The sequence below is a fragment of the Protopterus annectens genome, chromosome 7.part1, assembly GCF_019279795.1.
Source record: "Protopterus annectens isolate FY-2018-M chromosome 7.part1, PAN1.0, whole genome shotgun sequence".
In the NCBI taxonomy this organism is placed as follows: domain Eukaryota; kingdom Metazoa; phylum Chordata; order Ceratodontiformes; family Protopteridae; genus Protopterus; species Protopterus annectens.
The window spans coordinates 528,263,491-528,285,679 of NC_056740.1; the positions used below are offsets into that span (position 1 = coordinate 528,263,491).

A 22,189-nucleotide genomic window follows, 5' to 3' on the forward strand; every position below is an offset into this window, starting at 1 on the left:
ATTGCGAAAAGTCTGTTTTGTCGCCTTGTCATACTATTACCTACATAGGCAAATTTAGATACTGTAAACATGTCTGCAACACTAACGAACCAAAGGATATCAGACATTCAAAAATTGGTATCACTACTTCTCAACAACAACAGAGCCAAAGCCAGGTTAGTTCTAAAGGTGTTGGGAATCATGGCAGCGCCATACCCTCCTTCCATTGGCCAGATACCACATGCGGATCCTTCAGTGGATGCTCTTTCTCAATGGTCATACCAGGAACTTCCAATGTCTCACACCATTATGATCACGCAAGCGTGCAAAAGCATCTCATGTGGTGGATGTCTTCCCCAGCTCCTGTTGGGAGAACATTTGTACCACCTCCTCCGGATGCTACTCTAACAGCGGATGCCTCCCTGATCGGGTGGGGGCATTATCAGGGCAGGACAGTCCAGGGCACATGGCAACCAAGCGAATGCCACTTGCACATAAATGTTCTGGAGATGAGAGCAGTGCTTTTAGCGTTGCAAGCCCTTCAAGACTCTCTTCCCTTGGGAGCGATTGCAATCCAGACAGACAATATGTCTGTAGTGTGGTACATCAACAAACAAGGCGGAACCAGATCATACCCCTGTGTCGAGAAGCACTCAGACTGTGGCAATGGGCGATTTCTTCTCAGCGTTTTCTGATAGCAACGCACATCCCGGGAAGTCCAATCACATTGCGGACAAGTTGAGCAGAGCTATTCTCATGCCTCACGAGTGGTCTCTGAAAGACTCTGTAGTGAGAGAGATTTTTCTCAAGTGGGGTCAGCCTTGCTGCGATCTTTTGCTACTCCCCCAAACAACAAGTGCAGAGAAAACTTCCCCCTATTTCCCTTTCCCGGCCAACCCCGCAGGGGCGCTAGTCCAAGTTTGGCCCGGGGACTTCTGTATGCATTTCCTCCTTTCCCACTGATCTCTCAAGTAATACAGAAAGCTATCGCTCAGAAGGCCTCATTGATCCTCATTGCTCCTTACTGGCCTCGACAAGTGTGGTTCCCCTTTCTGCATCGATTTCTTTTGGGCGACCGTGGAATCTGGACCTAGTTCCAGATCTTCTGATCCATCAGTCGGGTCAGTTTCATCGCTCCCTCCCTCTCTGAACCTCACTGCTTGGTTCCTCCACTTCCAACCGTAGCCAGGCTTCCTCAATTATCTCACTCTGTTAGAGATATTTTGATAGCTTCCCATAAATCTTCCACTCGAAGATTTATTTGAGTAAGTGGAAGCGCTTTTCATATTGGGCACAAGGAAAGGACATAGATCCTTTCACCGCTTCCATCCAACTAGTCCTTGATTTTCTTGCTGAACTCTTCCATGCAGGTTCATCTCCATCTACTCTTAAGGTTCAATTGGCAGCTATTTCTAATTTCCATGTGGGTATTTCTGAATCTGCCCTAATGTCCCACAAACTCTGCAAAGCCTTTTTGAAAGGAGTTTTTCTTCTCAGACCTCCTGTAAGAAATCCTCCTTCTCCTTGGGACCTAAATTTAGTTCTTGCTTCTTTGATTCTTTCCCCTTTCGAACCTGCAGCTTCATGTTCCTTAAAGTTATTATCATGGAAAACTCTCTTTCTGGTGGCTATCACATCAGCTAGAAGAATTTCAGAACTTCAAGCACTCAGTTGTCGTTCTCCTTACCTTGTGTTCCATAAGGACAGAGTTTCCTTACGAACTAACCCGTCCTTTTTGCCTAAGGTGGTTTCAACATCAAATCTAAACCAATGCATTGACCTCCCTGTCTTTTTCCCGGAGTATTCAAATAGGTCTGAACAAAAATTACACTGTCTGGATGTTCATCGTCAATTAAGGTACTACTTGGACAGGACGAAACAATTCAGAAAATCTGATCAGCTGTTTGTCTCCTATGCGGAAAGCAGAAAGGGACTTCCAGTTTCAAAGGTATCTTTATCCAGATGGCTAACATCTCTGATTACCCTTGTTTATGAGATTAGACACCAAAACTGCCTAATAAGCCTAAAGCCCATTCCACCAGAGCTTTGGCTACTTCTCTAACCTTCAAGACAGACTGCCTATTGACACCATTTGTGCAGCGGCTACTTGGGCTACTCCTCACACTTTTATTTCCCATTATAAGTTGGATTTAGCTTCTAGGCATAGAGCTAATTTTGGTTCCACTGTTCTCAGGAGTCTGTTCCGTTAGGCCACCGGGACAAGGTGCTAGGGGCGGTCCCATCCAGCAAGAATGAAGGCGAGATAGACAACTTAACATATAGAAGTTATGTTCTTACCATAACGTTCCATGTTAGTTGTCTTCTTCTCGCCTTCTTCTTGCGTCCCACCCTCCTTCCCCTGGCCTGGACAGACCTAGAGGAGTTGTGATCGTGACCTCTCTTTCTACCACCTCTTTCTTAGCTATATGCTATTATGCATATTTCTTGTTTCAGGATGTAGGTCACCCTTCTTCTTCCTGTTGTTAGAGGTGGATTCTGTTTTTTACAGTTATACTGTTTCTGTTATAAGCTGGGGTTAGCTTACAAACGAGATCTGAGGTAACTCTCGCCTAGCATTGTGGGATATAAGGGGAGCCTCGAGCCGGTGGAACCAACTCTCGAGCTTTTAGAGTGGCCGAGTCGGAGCCGAGGTCGGCTCCGAACCCATCCAGCAAGAAGAAGGCGAGAAGAAGACAACTAACATGGAACGTTATGGTAAGAACATAACTTCTATTTTCCACAGAGTGGATATGTACCGTGGAAAAAATAACACTAGCAGGTATTTTGCCCAAAGTTTGTCTATTGGCTAGAGGAACCAGATGTTTCAGAGCATCATAAAGACGCACTCACATGTCCTTGGAGTCCCAGAGTGGTATTTATCAAAAATGGTTAAGATGACTTTCTTACAAAAAGTTGAATTGTCTGCATTTTGTCTCTTCAAACAAAATGCAAGGAGACCGTATGAAATCTCAAAAATAAAAAAATATTGGCAGATGCTTCACTTTGCTAATACAATAATGTAAACTCATTAATATTGACAATGATGCTCACACAGTATTGTTAATCATACCTACAGTGCTGTCTTTGTGGGCTGCTTTGTCCCAGTCAAGTTAGTAATACTTGAAAGGCAGATCTCATGTGCTGCTTTTGTTCCTTTGTAATTTAATTGAAGTATTCACTGCCTTAATTGAGCACATTACTTGTGGAAATTATTTCATCCAAACAAGAAATACAAAAAGTGTTTTTTCTTGTGCAATTGAAAAGATTTTCTTACATTTAATTATCTTTTTACTGTCAATGCTAGGCAGTTGCTCTCCAGCCTGCCAGCAGTCCAGAATGTGACACCTAATTAACTTCACCAATAAGTATTTTTAAGTTAAAGGAAATCAGGGTAACAAAAGAATTGTGTCACGCATACTTCATGAGGTCTTCTGCTTTAGTTGAGTGGACTTGCCTTCCGAGTTGATTTTTAAGGAAGGAGGCTTGAAAGAGAATTTGCAACTATTGTGATTTCCCACTTAAAATGCTTTTCAGAATGGATGAGAGGAACATAACTTCGCAATTCACCAGCATGCCTTTGTCCATGGTTTGGTACCTACGTCTGTAGTGGACAAAGGAAACCTGTAAATGTTTCAAGGGTACTAGAACTTGTCAGAGGTTATGGGATGCATGGCTAGGCTTAAGAAAGCCATAGAGGTTGTTAGCCTAGTACACACCTGTGAAGCTATGGAATTTCATTCTGCTGGTGATTTCACAGTATTTGCAGCAAGAAAACTGTCAAAAAAGCCTTCATGCTGATGCTATAGATGCCACTAGAGTCATCCAGCATGAGGCCTTAACTCCTCCATAGACATAGAGATTGGGTAACTTGAGGGCAAAGGCAAGTAAAATTCTTTGGGTTGCTAGGCAGAACATACATATTTTAATTTTTGACAAACTATAAAGTGAACAGTGGGGCAAAAACTGAAATCCATAAAAGTGATTCTGAAATTTTACCATCTAGAAGAAAAAGAAGAAGCGTAATTTAGAGTAATGAAGCATCTCTTAAAAACGTGAATGTTAGAGCAATTGAACATGTACTTTTAACCATGTTGACAGAAGAAGGAGAATTCTCCTCCATCTGCTGTCAGTCAGAAAGAATCCAGAGCTACAGGCAGTTTAGTAGCAGGAAAACTGCTTTCCTTAGCAGATGGAGTTGATAATGCAATATTTCTTGTGGTGGTTGTTTTTAAGTACTCCGTTTTTATGTATGCAGGTACTTGCTGTCCATCACATCTCTGGAAATTGTTCATTGTGGATACATCTGTCTGAGAAGACTCACCATGCCTTTTGAACATTGGCAAAGAATAAACAGATTGCCTAACTAAAGAGTGAACTTTACTCATTTTCTGCTAAAAGCTGTAAAACGGGGAGAATGGGAGTTAGATTACAAAAAAAGGATGCATACAACTTTTGAGACAAGTTATTTTTAACTCTACAATTTTGTGTGATTCTTAAATCCTTTTCTGGCAGAGTTAATGGTTCTATGGAATGTGATGATGGAGGGAGGAGGAGAGAATGTAGTTTGCAGATAATGAAGTTATGGGAAAGAGTAGTGGAAGCTAGGTTAAGAAGGGAGGTGATGATTAGTGATCAGCAGTATGGTTTCATGCCAAGAAAGAGCACTACAGATGCGATGTTTGCTTTGAGAGTGTTGATGGAGAAGTACAGAGAATGTCAGAAGGAGTTGCATTGTGTCTTTGTGGATTTAGAGAAAGCATATGACAGGGTGCCTACAGAGGAGTTGTGGTATTGTATGAGGAAGTCGGGAGTGTCAGAGAAGTATGTAAGAGTGGTACAGGATATGTATGAGTGTAGTGTGACAGCGGTGAGGTCTGCGGTGGGAGTGACCGATGCGTTTAAGGTGCAGGTGGGATTACATCAAGATTCAGCTCTGAGCCCTTTCTTATTTGTAATGGTGATGGACAGGTTGACAGACGAGATTAGACAGGAGTCCCCGTGGACTATGATGTTTGCAGATGACATTGTGATCTGTAGTGAGAGTAGGGAAAAGGTGGAGGAGACCCTGGAGAGGTGGAGATATGCTCTAGAGAGAGGAGGAATGAAGGTCAGCAGGACTAAGACAGAATATATGTGTGTGAATGAGAGGGAGGATAGAGGAGTGGTGAGGATGCAGGGAGTAGAGGTGGCGAAGGTGGATGAGTTTAAATACTTGGGATCAACAGTTCAGAGTAATGGTGAGTGTGGAAGAGAGGCGAAGAAGAGAGTACAGACAGGATGGAGTGGGTGGAGAAGAGTGTCAGGAGTGATTTGTGACAGACGAGTACCAGTAAGAGTGAAAGGGAGAGTCTACAAGAGGGTAGTGAGACCAGCTATGTTATATGAGTTGGAGACAATGGCACTGACAAAAAGGCAGGAGTCAGAGCTTGACATGGCAGAGCTGAAGATGTTAAGATTTGCACTGGGTGTGATGAGGATGGACAGGATTAGGAATAAGTATATTAGAGGGTCAGCCCAGGTTGGAAAGTTTAGAGACAAAGCCAGAGAGGCAAAATTACGTTGGTTTGGACATGTGCTGAGGAGGGATGCAGAGTATATTGGGAAAAAGATGCTAAGGATGAAGCTGCCAGGTAACAGGAAAAGAGGAAGGCCTAAGATAAGGTGTATGGATGTGGTGAGAGAGGAGACATGCAGGTGGTTGGTGTGACAGAGCAAGATGCTGAGGACTGAAAGAAATGAAAACAGTTGATCTGCTGTGGCGAACCCTGACGGGAGCAGCCGAAAGAAGAAGTAATTTGCATATAATGGCTTGATGTTATGTTGTCCATATCTCACCTTCATTCTTGCTGTTTGGATTCAGAGCCGACCCTTGGTTCCGAATCAGCCGTATACTATAGCTCGAGAGCTTTTACTGGCTCGAGGCTAGCCACTATCCCACAATGCCTAGTGGTAGTTACCCAGATCTCATTTGCCACTTGCAGCGTCGAGATTGCGGATACTGACTCAGGCTAAATGTTTTTCTCTCTCTTATATTTTTGAAGAAAAATTTCTTGCTTATCTTATCTAACTTGTTAACAGTACTTGTTCTTCGTATTTCTACCCCTCCCTATCCCGTCCGAGTGACTTGCTTTTGTTGTGGACTAACTGTTTTTTTTCTCTGTGGCCCTTTTCCCTCTTCTAAACCCATTTAACTTAGAGGGTTCTTCATTTTTCTTGCCTTCCTTTAAGTTTTAAGGAGTTGCCGTTTAAGTTAGAGGCTCTCCTTAGGTGTGGAGTTTGCCATTTAACTTAGAGGTTCTCCCCCTTCTCTTCTTTCTGTCTGTAAGGAAAAAAAAAAAAGTTTTTTTTTTTTGTCTGTATTGGCTAGTTATCTTGTTAGTAGTGTGTTTTTTCACTGTCTTGCTTTAGGTAGTGCTGTTCAACATTATGTCGAACGATACTGCCAAGGAATAGAAACCTTCTGGTTTCAAAAAGTGTGATTCGTGCTGTCAAAAGATGTCCCTTACGGACTGGCACACTAGTTGCGTATATTGTTTAGGGCCTGTTCACCTGCAAGATTCTTGTTCTATTTGCCATGCAGTTCACGAGTCCTGCAGGAAAGAAAGAACAAATTAATCTTAAGAGGGTTACTGAAGGGCCTTTTTGATGCTGCTATGGAGGGGGACTCAACCAGCAAAAGAACTGGAAAAACCCAAGCCTTCATCCTCTTCGGCTCCGATTTCGGATCCGTCTAAAGAGAAGGACAAGTTACAAGCTAGGTTGGACCCGACTTTCAGTTCCGACAAGACACTCTCTCCTACAGTTCCATCTGTTGTTTCAGAGCCAGTAAGGTCTCCTAAGCGATCCAGGTTTCCTGCCTTGGAACCAGTACGGTCTGCTCTACAGTCTCCTTTATTACAATCTGTGGCAGGCAGTCATCAGTCTTCAACCCATTCCTCTCAATCATCTAGGAGCCTCTCAGATGATGATGTGGAGAGGGTGGTGAGGAGGCTTCTTAGGAAACCAGCATTAGCTAAAATACTTTCGGGCCCATCCCAGACGGAAAAGGTGCTGACAGCCCAACCAACACCTATCTCGATTCCTCCTCCGACTCCTCTGAGCTCGGAGATGGAGTGTATGGAAGTTGTAGTGATGGAATCGTCGGTTCCAGTAACCTTCTCTGGTCTTTCGGTTCTGACTACTGCTCCGATCTCCTCGATACCCCCTTCTGTCGAGGGATCTGTCGGGGTGACACTCCCTTGTCTGGCCCTACTCTCCCTCTCGGAGCTTCAGCATAAGCCAGCTCGGCTCCTACATCGGCCTCGGAGCCATCGGTTCGGAGGAAGTCTCCGGCTTCTTTGGAGCCGGAGTCTCTTTTGGGTCAGGACCGTGATGCCTTCGAGGTGATGAGCGTGCTGTCTGCTGAGACAGCTCCACCCTCGGCTCCATTGGCTCCTTTGCCTTCGGTGCTGGTGTCCGCCTCCGAACCTCCCCTCCTCCGTCCCAAGCGTACAGAACCCATGTTCCAGGACGCCCCATTGGACGATCCCACCTCTTCCAAAACCTCCCTTGAGCATCCCTCAGGGGAGGTCCCTCGGAAGAGGACTTGCAAGAGGAAGCATGTGGACTCCCCTGAGTCCTTGACATCAGACACAGACTTGGATGATTCAGAAGGGTCCCCACGGTCCCTCTCTGAAGATCTCTTTTTCAGACATCTTAGAAATCCTTAGACAGAGGGGTCACTGGAAGTCCCTTGCCCCTTCTGAAGACTAGTCAGTGTACCTGGATGCATTCGGTTCCTGACCCTCCACCTCTTGGGTATCTCCTCCTTTCGACCCACTATTGCACGTAGTGAATCAAATGACGTGGCACGATGGAACCAATTCCGCGGAGGCCCAATAAATTCATAACAGCCCCTGAAGACAGAGCCACCTTATCCAAAGGTGTTGCCATTGATGCTATGGTGGTGGCAGCAGCCACCAAAAAGGAATTAGCAGAAACTTCCTCATCTGTCCATCCGCCAAATAGAGAGTCTGGTACGATGGACAGATATAGGAAGCGTATGTTTTCTTCAGCGACTTTTACACTCCGGTCGCTGAACTAATTGTCCCACTTTACAAGGCTTCAAAGGGATCTCCTCAAAGAGTTAGGAGATGCCTTTCAGGATCCTACAGCTGCGGGAGCCTCGGACAAGGCAGCTTCTCAGCTTGCAACCTTGACTTCGGTGGTCAACTCCTCCATGCGGCTAATTTCTTAAGCAGCTAATGGGGCGTGCAGGGTGGCAGGCACAGGGGTGGCCTAACGCAGACACTCCTGTATGCGCCTTTGTCATTTTGCAGAGCCCTTCAAGTCTTCCTTTGCCAACGCCCCCTTTGAAGACTCGTCCTTATTCGGGCTGCAGGTTAAAGAGACTCTTACCAGGTGTGAACAGGATGACAAAACTCTCTCTGTCATGGGAGTACATTTTTCTGCTTCATCTAGGCCTTATCTTAAGGGTCAGAATAGCAAATAGATGTGGTTCCGGAAATCCCAGGGAGCTTCGCCTGACACACGTGGAGATTTTCCCCCATGGGCAGAGGGGGGAATAACAGAAGACGATGGTCTTGTGGCAGGGGGGTCCACAGAATCAGTGTGACAGATGCTCCTGAAGGAAGGCCCGACTGTCCGACTCCAGAGACAGTTGGGAGGAGATTATCCTTGTACCCAAAAGCCTGGCAGACAATCACAGAAGACACATGGGTACTATCGATAATATCTGGAGGTTACAACATCCCCTTTTCCCAACTTCCCTTATCAAAAAGACAACACTCTATCCCAGATGTTCTGCCCAATCTTCGAGATCAAGCAAACCTAGAGGTTCAAAGGTTGCTTAGAAAAAGAGTCATCCAGGAAGTCCCTACAGACCAAATCGGATCCGGAACTTACTCAAGGTTCTTTTTAGTTCCATAGAAAACAGGGGACTGGATACCCATATTGGATTTCAGCAGGCTGAACAAATCAGTCAAGAAAACAAAGTTCCGGATGGTAACACTGCAGTCCATTCTTCCCTTTCTGGGACAATAGAACTGGATGTGCTCTATCGATCTCCAGGATGCATATTACCACATAAAAATGGACAGACGGTCAAGGAGGGTATCTACTCTTCTGGCTGGGAGCCAGTCACTATCAGTTAAGTGCGCTGCCCTTTGGTCTCACCACAGCCCCGAGGGTGTTCACCAAATGCATGGCAGTAGTTATGGCTCACCTGAGGCATCTAGGATTCCAGGTGATTCCATATCTAGACGACTGGATCCTTACTGCCACCACCGAGCATCAGCTAATCAAGGCAAGGGGAATCCACAATTTGCTTTTGTTCTCAACTGGGGATCACCTTAAACTACAAAAAGTCTGCCTTGTTGCCTTGCCAATATATTACCTTTATAGGGGCAGATTTAGACACAAGGGCCATGATAGCAAAGCTGCCTCAGGAAAGAGTATTAACGATCCGTCGCCAAGTTGCATTGCTGTTGACAAAAAAGAGAATTCAGGCAAGATTTGTCCTCAAGGTTCTGGGTTCTATGGCAGCGGCAGTCAACTCTGGTCACTATGGCTCACTTCCACATGAGATTTCTGCAGTGGCTCCTCCTTTGCACAATGGTCATTCCAGGATTTACCCATGTCGCATCAGATTCTGATCACAGAATCCTGCAAAAAGGATCTGGAGTGGTGGCTTCACTCCCCTATGGTAACAATAGGCAGGCCGTTTCTACCCCCCCTAACCTGTAGCCACAGTGACCATGGACACTTCCCAGATTGGGGGGTGGCATTATCTGGGACAGACTGTTCAAGGGACTTGGCAGGAACATGAGTACCACTTGCACATCAATGTCCTGGAGATGAGAGCTGTGCTTCTGGCATTGCAAGCACTTCAGGACTCTCTACCTACAGGAACTATAGCAATTCAGACGGACAATTTGTCGGTAGTTTGGCACATCAACAAACAGGGTGGAACCAGGTCTTACCCCTTGTGTCAAGAGGCTTTACGAGTTTGGCAATGGGCGATGTCTTCCCAACTCTTTCTGGTTGCAATGCACATCCCGGGGAAATCCAACGTGATAGCGGACAAACTCAGCCAGGCTATTCTGATGCCTCATGAGTGGTCCCTGAAACAGGACGTTGCGGACTTGATTTTTCACAAATGGGACCAGCCATACTGTGATCTGTTTGCCACCCCCCTCAACAAGTGCAGCAGCTACTTTGCCCTAGTCCCACCACTGAGACAGTCACCCAAGTCACGATTGGCCCCCAGGACTGGTCTGCGCTTTTCCACCCTTTCGCCTGATCCCCAAGGACGTTCATGTTTCACTGTTGCAGTCATCACTCTTGAGTTATCTGCCTGCAGGTAGCCCTGAGTCGGCCCAAATACCAGAGACTTACTATTTCTGCATAGGTTGCTGTCACTCCAGGACTGACGTCAGGTCATCAGGGGTATAAAAACAGGCAGCCGACACCATTACATCAGTCTTTCTTGCCGAGGAGCCAGAAGCAGTTCGCACGAGTGCCGGTCGACCACTACCTGAGCTTTCGTTTACGAATTGAATCATCCTGAAGTCTTCTAAAGCTAAGTGCCCTGTTGGGAATCCTTTTTTCTTGTTCTAACCGATGTCAGAAAAAGTTAACAATTGTCTTGCCTGTGGAAACCGAATACCACACAGAGATTTACATTCTTACTGCATCACCTGTTTAGGCCCAGACCACAACGTACCTCGCTGTCGGTTTTGTGCCTTGTTCAATGCCCAAACCATTCATCGTCAGGCCCTTTTTGTCACTAAATACTTTCATTCTCGATCATATTCTGAAATGGCTTTGTTAAGCCATCCAACTACCGATATTCCGAAAAAACGTAAGGATAAAGACAGAGACAGACTGCACAAGTCCAAAGCTGCCGACGATGCTTCCGTTAAGCTAGTCGCCAGTATTCAGTGAGGCGTTTTCGCAGTCCCTGATGCCCACTTCAGTGGATTCACAAGCCTCTACTGAGACCCATTCGGAGTCTGGCATGCCGCGAGACTCTTCTTCGACTATGGAACCTGCGGATGTCTCTACCTTGGATGGGTCCAGAGCCACTGAGCAGTCACCGGCATCTGAAGAAGTTCTTCGCACTACTGATGTTCGACACAAACTGATAACTTCAGTTCTGTCTAAAACTACAGAGTTTCTAAGGCCAAAAGTACGTGCTACACCTAGAAAACTGATGACCAAAGTGCATGCATCTGCTCCCTTGCCATAACATCAAATGCTCAGAATGGCAGAAGACCTTATTATGCTTTTTAGGGGAAGTCAGCCTTCCCCTGCTAAGAGAAAAAGAGATCAGTCCCCAGCAGCTTCAACAGACCAAGTCCGACGACTCTGATGGTTCTGATTATGAAGACATGCCCTTATCTGCTTGAGGATTCAGATGCACAGGAATCCATCCCCTCTGTCTCTCCTCCACAGGATTTTTCTTTTGGTGAAACCTTACATACTTTAAGAGAGCATTTCCATTGGGAATGCCAAGTCTATCCTCAGTCCAAAAAGAGACTCAGAGGATTTCTAGGCTTACCACAGCATAGGCCTTTAGCAATACCCTCAGTCCTGGAAGTTGTTGATGATGTCTTTATGGAATCCAGTCTTACTCCTTATACTTTGCCTCCTGCTCCTAGGAAGCCAGACAGGTACTACAGCGTACCTGACTCTCACAAATTCCTTTTCAAAAATCCTTCTGACCCAGAGGTCATTTCCCAGGGGCCTAAAGGTATCAAAGTAACTACAACTAAGACTCCCAACCCTTCGGACATGGATTCCAGAGCTTTGGACAGATGGGGTAAGAAAGTATATACCTCTGCAACTCTCGCCATTAGGGCTTTGAATTCAGTTTCATATGCTGAAGTACCAACAACATATTATGGAACTTATTAAGCAAAATATAGCTACATTACAGACTACAGAAAATAAAGAATTGCAAAAGCTTATGCATTCTGCAAGCCAGGTCAGCAAGCATATTTTACAGTGTGGCTTTGACACCCTAGAAGCATCTTGCAGAGCAGCAGTCACTGGTTCTGTACTGAGAAGGCATGCTAGGCTTAAGGGGCAAGCCTTGCCAGACCATGTCAAATCAAAGTTATTAGACACTCCTTTGAACAAGGACAATCTGTTTGGCACCAAAGTAGAATAGGTTCTTAAAAAGATGGAAGAAGAAGCTAAATCTATGCAGACAGTCAAAGAATTCTTGCAAGTACAGCCTCCTAGATTCAGTAGGCATTGCTCCTCGAAACATTGGTCCTTTCCAGCCCCCTCAAGGCTATCTCTAACTAGACCCAGGGGAAACAGACCTCCCAGACTACAGTCTCAGGGTATGCAGAGAGCTAAGCAATGGAGTGCCTCCACCTCTAAAGCAGGGAGTGCTAAGCCACCCCCTTACGGAAAGAATTCCCAATGACTTCTCAACTCCACTCCCAACCTCTGCCCAACTGCTTGTGCCCCTAGGAGGAAAACTAGCCCTTCATGCAAAAAAATGGATTTCCATCACCAAAGACAGATGGGTCCTCAACATTGTATCCCAGGGGTACAGATTTTACTACCACTCACTGCCAACCCCAAAAGGGTTCCCAGACCTTCCTCCAAACAAGTGGGCAGAGGCACAACACCAAGTTCAATCCCTGCTCTCTGTAAGGGCAATTCAACCTGTTCCTGTGGAACAGATAGGTCAAGGATTCTATTCCAGGCTTTTCCTGGTACCCAGAAAAGAGGGCACTTGGCACCCAATCCTTGATCTTTCGATTCTCAACACCTTCCTGGTGGTACAAAAACTCAAAATGCTCACCCTGCAGCAGCTTCTACCTATGCTAGCCAAAGATGCCTGGTTAGTCACCATAGACTTAAAAGAAGCTTATCTGCACATCCGTATAAGGGAGTCATGCAGGAAATATCTACGCTTCAGGGCAGGATCTATGCATTATCAGTTCTCTGCACTTCCCTTTGACTTATCCACTGCTCCCAGAGTATTCACAGAATGCCTAGCTCCAGCCATTGCTTACTGCAGACAGAGAAATATTCAAATTTACTCATACTTGGACGACTGCCTGATTCAGGCAGACAGTCAGGAAATACACTTGCAGCACCTGACATTTGTAAATAAAACCTTCTAACCTCCCTGGGGTACATCATCAATGAAAAGAAATCAAAACTAGTACCCAGTCAAAAGATAGTATTCCTGGGAGCAAGCTTGGACACAGCATCCCAGATGGCATTCCTCACTCCAGAAAAACAAGCCTATCTGACAGACTATTTTACTCAAATGGCCACGAGAACCCAGCTATCCACAAGGAAAATCCTGCAGGCCCTAGGGTTCATGGCCTCATGCATCCTACTAATTCCATATGCCAAACTGCATATGAGGAAACTTCAATGGTACTTAAAAAATCTTTGGTGCCAGCATTCTTAGGACCTGGAAACCGTCATGCCTATCATACCCTGTCTAAGGACAGAGTTTTTTTGGTGGGCAGCAGCATGCAACCACAACAAGGGACTGCCCTTTACTCAACCCCACACCACCCAGATCCTAACCACAGACGCATCAGACTATGCCCGGGGGGCACACATGGATGGCAAGTGCATTCATGGCCACTGGAGCCCAAGTCAAATTCATCTGCACATCAACCAAAAAGAGATGCTAGCTGAGCAGCATGCTCTGACAGCTTTCAGATCCCTACTCCCACCAGGATACCTGCTAATAAAAACAGACAACACCACAGTTATGTGGTACATCAACAAGCAGGGGGAACCCACTCTGCAGGCTAGCCATGGCCCTGTGGAACACGGCCTTGGACATGTAGGTCCATCTGCAAGCTCAATTCCTGCCAGGCAAACAAAACTCACTGGCAGACGACTTAAGCAGAAATCTCCTAGACCCACACGAGTGGCAATTAGAGCCCAGCACCTTCAACCTTCTGTTTCAGAAATGGGGGACCCCAGAGGTGGGCCTCTTTGCCTTCCCCTGCAATCACAAATTCTGCACCAGGACACCTCACAGCAGGGCCTGGAAAGTGGATAGCCCTATCCTTTCAGTGGGTAAATCTCTCAATTTGTGCCTTTCCCCCTCTGCCCCTTCTCTCAAGAGTATTGCTCAAGATAAGACAGGACAGACCAAGGACAATTCTGATTGCCCTGGACTGGCCACGCCAGCACTGGTACCCACTCCTGCGCAGCCTGTCACCGGTGCCACCCTGGCACCTACACCAGAACCCAACCCTGCTCTCTCAGCAGGGGGGGACAGATCTTGCATCTGCAACTGCAAACCCTAAAACATGCAGCTTGGCTTATTCCTTGAATTCTCCAAGCAAGCAGGTGCTGGACGTCATTCTTGAAGCCAGAAGACCCAGTACAAGGAAATCCTATGCTGATAAGTGGAAAAGGTACTGCTCCTGGATTCAGTCTAAAGGAGAGGACACAACTTTGCCCTCCCTGCATGTAATCCTGGATTACTTAGATAATCTACTCCACAGGGGCCTATCCTTCTCCTCCATTAAGATCCATGCCTCTGCCATTTTGGCTCATTACAACACTGAGCCACCTCTCTTCTTTCACCCTCTTATTAAACAGTTCCTGAGGTGGCAAACAACTTACGGCTGCCAAGGAGAGCACCTACCCTGCTTGGGACCTTAACATTGTACTGGAAAAGCTCACACTTCCCCCTTTGAGCCTGCAGAGTCAGCAGAGTTAAAATTTCTCTTTTGGAAAACAGCCTTGCTTCTGGCCATCACTTCAGCTAGAAGATTGTCTGAGCTACATGCACTTATGGCTGTGGAACCCTTCATTATTTTCCATGCTGACCGGGTTTCCCTCAGGACTAACCCTTCCTTTATGCTTGAAGTGGTGTCCAGTGTGGCTGTCAACCAATCTATCCATTTGCCAACTTTCTTCCCTAATCCTCAAAGTAAAGGAGAAAGGATCCTGCTCTCCTTGGAAGTGCACAGACAGCTCAGATTCTACCTTGATAGGACTAAGCCCTTCAAGAAGTCTGACCAGTTACTAGTCAGCTTTGCACCAGGGGCAGAGGGCAAGGCCATTTCAAAACAAACAATTTCCAAATGGATAGCACACTGCATCCATTTCTGTTACAAGCACCATGGAAAACCAACCCCTCTGGGTCAGAACAAATTCCACTAGGGCAACTTCTACCTCTACAGCATTCCTCAGGGGAGTCCCTACCATGGACATCCTGGAAGCTGCCACCTGGAGTTCTGTACACACCTTCACCAAGCATTACCACCTGCCTATCTTTTCCATATCCAGGGCAGGTTTTGCAACAGCAGTCCTGCAAGGCATGCTAGCCGGCCCCAACTCTTCTTGACTGCTTCCACCCTTTTTCAGCTTTGACAGTCTACCCAAGTGTTATGACTGCAACAGTGAAACACGAAGAACACAGTGCAGTTGTGTACACTTACCATAAATGTAGATGTTCGAGTGTATTCACTGTTGCAGTCCTGGTTTCCCTCCCTCAGGCCCCCTTGTCTCTCTCTCTCTCCTCTCTATGTCTATTACTCACCCCTTTCAGCGGTATTGGTATTGGTATTTACTTTTTACTGGTGGTGTTTTCCCCACCTTAACCTAGCTCCCTATTTGGGGGGCTCCCGACATTTGGGGCAAGAAAAACTGATGTAATGGCATTTGGCTGCCTGTTTTCATACCCCTGACGACCTGATGTCAGTCTTAGAGCGACAGCAACTGACGAAAAAATACTAAGTCTCTGGCATTAGGGCTGACTGCAAGCAGATAACCCAAGTGTGATGACTGCAACAGTGAATACACTCGAGCATCTACATTTATGGTAAGTGTAGACAATTGTACTTTCTTCAGAAAGCACATTCGTTGGATTGCAAGTTAATCCTCATTATCCCTTACTGGCCTTGTCAAATATGGTTCCCATTCCTTTGGCCTCACCTGCAGGAGGATCCTTGGATCCTGGACCCAGCGCCAGATCCTTTGATGCATCAGTCGAGGGCTCTCCATCCTTCCATTCAAACTGTCAAGCTCACAGCTTGGTTTCTCCACTTCCAGTCTTGGCCAGGCTTCCCGATGTTTCTCCGGCAGTTCAACACATTTTGATTTTCTTCCCATAAGCCCACTACTAGGAAACTTTATGCTAGTAAATGGAAGAGGTTCACTTGTTGGGCAGGCAAAAATTGGGTTGATCCCTTTACTGCACCCATTTCAAAGATTCTTGAATTTCTTGCTGAAACTTTTGAGTGAGGAGCAGCTGCAGCTACTATCCGGGTTCAGTTAGCTGCCATTTCTAATTTCCATATGGGAGAAATGGGCTCCAATATCATGTCCCATAGGTTAAGTAAGGCATTCCTAAGAGGTACTACCCTCTTAAGACCTCCAATAAGAGAACCCCCCCCTCAGATCTAAATTTAGATCTGAAGTAGTTAACGTCATTTATCTGCAACCTGTAGGTACTCGGATCCATATCGGATCCGAGCCGGCAACATTTTATCAAGCAACTGCTCCAAGCTCCTCCCCTTACCCATAAACCTTCACATCTCCTATCTTCCCCTAGATCTCATTTGCTGCTGTATACGTACCCGTCATGGTCTCTATAGCTCCAAGTTGGGTGTAGTAAGTAGAACTTCTGGTATATATATTTAGTGTGTGAGAGTAATTGTTTGTGAGCAACCCTTCCTCCCCTTCGTTGGTTAAAAAAAATAGTTTAGAAAGTTTGTATTTTTGAGGTAGAGTATGCCTAACCAACCCTTGTGTGTGTGCTTTTCTGGTTTATGAGTGGAGTGTGTTTATGGCTGACCAGGCAAAACCAACATTTAAAAAATGCAGAGTGTGGCCACAAGCTTTCATCGGCTGATGGCCACAGTCTGTGTGTTATTTGCCTGGGCGTTCCCCACCTTAGTCTGCCATTTAGTGTGTGTGCAGGGTTCAACCCCAGGGCCTTAAAAGAGAGGAAGGCGAAACTGGTAGCTAAGGGCCTGCTACCAATTTCTGCTTTAGACACGATGGCCTCGACATCGGCTCCAGTAGCCAACCAACCCCCCCCCCCCCCCAGGCTGGGACTCAACCTCCCTCTAAGCCTGCGGAGACGGGGACTAAATCAAAGGATAAGGACAAGAGGGAAAAAGAGAAAAGGGCAGAAAGGCACCGCACGCGATCTCCGGAGCGGGAGCCATTTCCCAGTCCACCTTCAAAAATTAAGACCACTTCTCCTCGGCTCCATTCCCCAAGGTTCTCCCCAGAGCCAAAGGAGCCTTCGGACCAGAGGCCTTCTTCGAGGTCGTCTCACAGGGCCAGATCAGAGTCAGTCGCCTCCTCGCAGTCGACTCGGAATCTATCGAAGCTTGATGTGGACAGGATGATGTAGAGATTCATTCGGACCCAAATCCAAATAGGAGTCTTGCCAGGCTCCTCTCCGGCTGGAGAGGGGACCTCTATGCCCTTCTTCCATCCTATCTTTCCTTCCCCGATCCGACCTGTGGTTTTGGGGTTTATGGATCCTTGGAGCGGGGGGGGTCGGCGCCGACGGTTCCTCCAAACTCGACGCCGGCCATTACCTTGAGTTCCTCAGATCAGACTTGTTCAGTTCCGGGCAACTCTCAGGGCTGAGAACAGGGAGCAGGATCCGAGGGAACGGAGATGTCTTCGGTTCCGACTTTGTCGGATCTGAGTCGTTCCTTTGGAATCCTGGCTACCTTGGCCTCGGCACCGATCCTCACGATGGAGCCGGGGAGAACTTTTTCCTTGCTGGTTGCCAAGGAGTTGCGCTCTCCTTTGGCCTTCGACATGGTGGAGATGGTTCTCTCCCAGAGATTGAGACCCCAGTCCATTGCCTCGGACTCCGCCCAGGCTCCCGTGGATTTGATCACCACTCCCATCAGCTTGTCCCAGGGACAAGCTAGAAGACCCCCAGATGGATCCCATCATGGAACCCCCCGTGACTTAGGAGCCCTCTTCAGAGAGTCCCACTGAGGAGGCCCCCCTGTAAGCATTCATGTAAGAGGAGGCACATGGACTCCCCGAGTCCCTCACAGAAGATACTGAACTTGGATGAAGGTGAGGGTTCCCCCAGGTCACCTCCCGAGGATGCCTCCTTTGGAAACATCATGGAAATCCTCCGTCAGAGGGGAGGTTGATCAGCCCCAAAACCCTCTACGGACGAGTCAGTATTCCTGGAGGCCTTTGGCACGGGCCCATCTACATCCTGGGTGTCCCCTCCTGCAGATCCATTAGTGGATCTTATTACCACGTGGGCATGGAAGGAACCTGACACCATAGAGCTAATACCCAAACGCCCAGACAGGATCCTTTCTCCTCCCACAGACAGACAGGCCTGGTACAAGGGATCTCCTGTGGATGCTATGGTGGTGGCAGCTGCCACCAAGAGAGAACTGGCTCAGGAAAGTTCTTCGGTCCACCCTCCAGACAAAGAGTCTAGGGCGGTGAATCACTTTGGGAAGCGAGTCTTTTCTTCAGCGATATTTTCCATATGAGCGCTGAATTATTTGGCACACGTCATTCGACTCCAGCGAGATCTAGTCATGGAATTCGCTGTTTCGCCCCCAGAGTCTTTGTTGCTAGAGGACAAGCGACTGTTCTTGATGAAAATGTTGACTCTCAAATCAGTTTCGAACACGTCCAGGCATCTTCTTTCCCATGCCACAGAAGGAGCGGCTAGGGCGGCTGGGACCAGCGTAGCTATGAGGCGGCACGCTTGGCTCAGACTCTGTCAATTCGCGGACCTCTTCAAGGCGTCATTCACATATGCTCCCTTTGATGGTTCCTCCCTGTTTGGGAAGACAGTTCTTGACACCCTGGTCCAGAGTGAGAAGGATGAGAAGACTCTGTCTGCCGTCGGAATCTGCTTCTCTAGTCCTCAAAGATCCTTTTCTAGGAATCAGAGAGGGCAGATGAAATTGTGGTTCCGAAAAATCTCAGTTTTCCCGGGACACTCAGGACAACTCATCCCCTAGAGGCAGAGGGGGGACAAGACAGATGCTGCCCCAGAGGCAGGGGTGGCCCGAGAAACTTTGTGTCAAGGGAGACCTTCTCGGACAGACCCGCTCAGCAACCCTGAGGGGTTGCCCGACTGTCCTACACTAGAGAGAGTGGGGGAAGATTGTCATTGCACCTAACTGCTTGGGAGTCCATTACAACGGACCGTTGGGTGCTACAAATAATATCCATAGGATACTCCATCCCGTTCATTGCCCCACCCATCCAATCAAAGCGCCTCCTGGATGTTCCACCTGCTAAAAGTGAGGCCGCAGCGCACGAAATTTCAAAGCTGCTTTACAATCGGGCCATCAAACCGGTCCCCCCAGATCAGTCCAGATCAGGCATTTACTCCAGGTTCTTTTTAGTGCCAAAAAAGACGGGGGACCTCAGACCCATATTGGACCTGTCAACCCTGAACCTGTCTATAGCCAAGCAGAAATTCCAGATGGTCACCTTGAAGTCCATTCTACCTTACCTCTGAGAATGCGACTGGATATGCTCGATAGACCTCCAGGACTGTTACTACCACATCAAAATTGGCAGAAGCTTCAGGAGATTCCTTCGCTTCCGGCTGGGAGCCAATCATTTCCAGTTCAGAGCCCGACCCTGCGGTCTCACCACAGCCCCCAAGGTGTTTACCAAGGTTATGGCAGTCATAGCGGCTCACCTGAGACTTCTGGGAATTCAGTTGTTTCCTTACCTAGACGATTGGCTCCTCACTGCTGCCACCAAGCATCTACTTTGCATGGCCAGAGACTCCTTCCTGCATCTTGCAGTCAATCTAGGGATTACCATCAACATCTCCAAGCCCCGCTTGAACCCGACACAGACCTTGGAATTCATAGGAGCATGGTTGGACACTCTACTGTTGTAAGTTTTTCTCACTCAGGACAGGGTCCAGAACCTATGGGTCCATGTGTCAATAATCCTCGGCCCCAGGACGCCAATGCCGAGCGATGTTCTCTGAGCCCTAGGCTCCATGGCCACAGCAATTTCAATTCTTCCATGTGCGTGCCTTCACACGGGGGTGCTTCAGTGGTCTTGGTTAGACCTCCCCATGGACTACCCTATACGGATCAACAGAGCCTGCAAGATTTCTCCTCTTTGGTGGCTCCAGTTGCTGGAAATCTTGGCAGGTCATCCATTCTTAACAACCCAAGCCACAGTGACCACGGACGCCTCCCAGCTCGGGTGGGGGGGGGCACTTTTTGGGAAGGACGGTCCAAGGCACATGGTCCCAGACTGAGACCAGATTGCATATCAATGTTTTGGAGATGAGGGCAGTGCATTTAGCATTGCAAGCCTTTCATGCTGTTCTTCCCCGGAGGTGATTGCAGTTCAGTCAGACAAACATGTCTGTTGTCTGGTACATCAACAAACAAGGAGGGACCAGATCTTACCCTCTCTGCCGCGAGGCCATGAGAGTGCGGGAGTGGGTGATTTCTACCAGTCGGTTCCTGATTGCAACGCACATCCCGGGACGCTCCAACATTTTAGTGGACAGACTGAGTCGGGCTATTCTAATGCCATATGAGTGGTCTCTGAAAGAGTCAGTAGCAGAGGAAATCTTCCTTGCGTGGGGTCACCCTTGCTGCGATCTCTTCGCATCTCCTTCCAATGCGAAGTGCAGTGAGTTCTTCTCTCTGATCCCCTCACCAGGGGACTCCCCCAGAGACGCTCTCATCCATGCTTGGCCTCCCGGGTTACTGTATGCCAATCCCCTGCTACCTATCATTCCGAAGTTTCTTCAGAAAGCTTACCGACTAGGGTGAAAAGTGATCCTCATTGCCCGTTCTGACCTCGTCAAGTGTGGTTCCCCTTCCTCTGGTCTCATGCTGTAACTCCTCCACGGATTCTGGATCCCTGCCCGGATCTCATCTCTCATCCTTCAGGCATCAGTCCACCCGATCTGGACAGCCTCAAGCTGACGGCTTGGTTGCTCCAGTTCCCTTGATCGCTAGGACTACCGGTCTATCATCTTCAGTAAAGAGTATTCTGGTGGCATCCCACAAAGCTTCCACTAGGAATGTTTATCACAGCAGATGGAAACGCTTCTCTATTTGGGCTTCTTAGAGAAACCTAGATCCATTTACAGCCCCAATTCCTGCAGTGTTGGAATTTTTGTCCTATATTTTCCAACAAGGGGCTAGTTCCTCTTCAGTGAAAGTACAAGTGGCAGCCATATCTAATTTTCATGTCGGCGAAAATCTGAATGCTCTGGCCTCTTTGAGATTGTGCAAGGCCTTTCTAAAAGGTACTTTTCTTTTGCATCCCCCGGTTAAGAATTCTGTCCCTCTTTGGGACCTTACTCTAGTTCTACAGGTGGTGGCACCCCCATTTGAACCAGCAGTGTCAGTAGATTTGAAATTCCTGTCCTGGAAGACAGCTTTTCTAGTGGCCATTACCTCGGCTAGAAGGGATTCTGAGATCCAGGCTTTGTCTGCTGTGCCCCCTTACTTGATCTTTCATAGAGACAGGGTTTTGCTTCATACGAACCCTTCTTTCTTACTGAAAGTTGCTTCTGAATTTAATATTAACCAGATGATTAATCTGCCTGTGTTCTTTCCAAATTTCCAGAACAAGGGTGAATATAAGCTGCATTTGCTAGATGTTCATAGACAGCTTCGTTTCTCTTTACACAGGACTAAACAATTCCGTAAGTCTGACCACTTATTCGTGTCCTTTTCCAGGCCCTTTTTGGGCAAGGCCATTTCCAGGGTCTGCTTAGCTAGATGGATTATACAATGTATACTGCAAGTCTATAGAGATAAAGGCCTATCCCCACTTGGTGCTATTAAAGCTCATTCTACCAGATCTGTGGCAACTTCTGCTGCCTTTTGGTCTAGGGTTTCTCTGGATGATATCTGTGCAGCAGAGACCTGGGCAAGGTCACATACATTTATTTCTCATTATAAATTGGATTTGATCTCTAGAGGGAGTGCATCCTTTGGCTCTGCGGTGCTCAGGAATATCCTTCCATGAGGGCCTCCCAGGAGTTTTGGTAGCTAGGGACTCTGTCTTACAGGTTGCTGATAAATGAAGTTAACTATTTCAGATAAAGAAGTTCTCTACTCACCATAACGTTCCATCTGAGTAGTTGTACTTCATTTTCTGCAACCGTCCCTCCCTCCTTCCCCCGAACCTGTTCTAGGTTAGTGTTATTGAGTTGCTAATAGTTTGATTAGTGGCAAACTCGATCTGAGGGAAGGTA

General features: G+C 47.2%; 1 protein-coding gene across 1 annotated transcript in view; it reads left to right on the plus strand.

Moving 5' to 3' along the window:
* RFX7 (regulatory factor X7) overlaps positions 1-22,189 on the plus strand; it is a 1,464,252-nt gene that overhangs the window by 1,267,685 nt on the left and 174,378 nt on the right. The gene's annotated exons all lie outside the window — the stretch shown is intronic.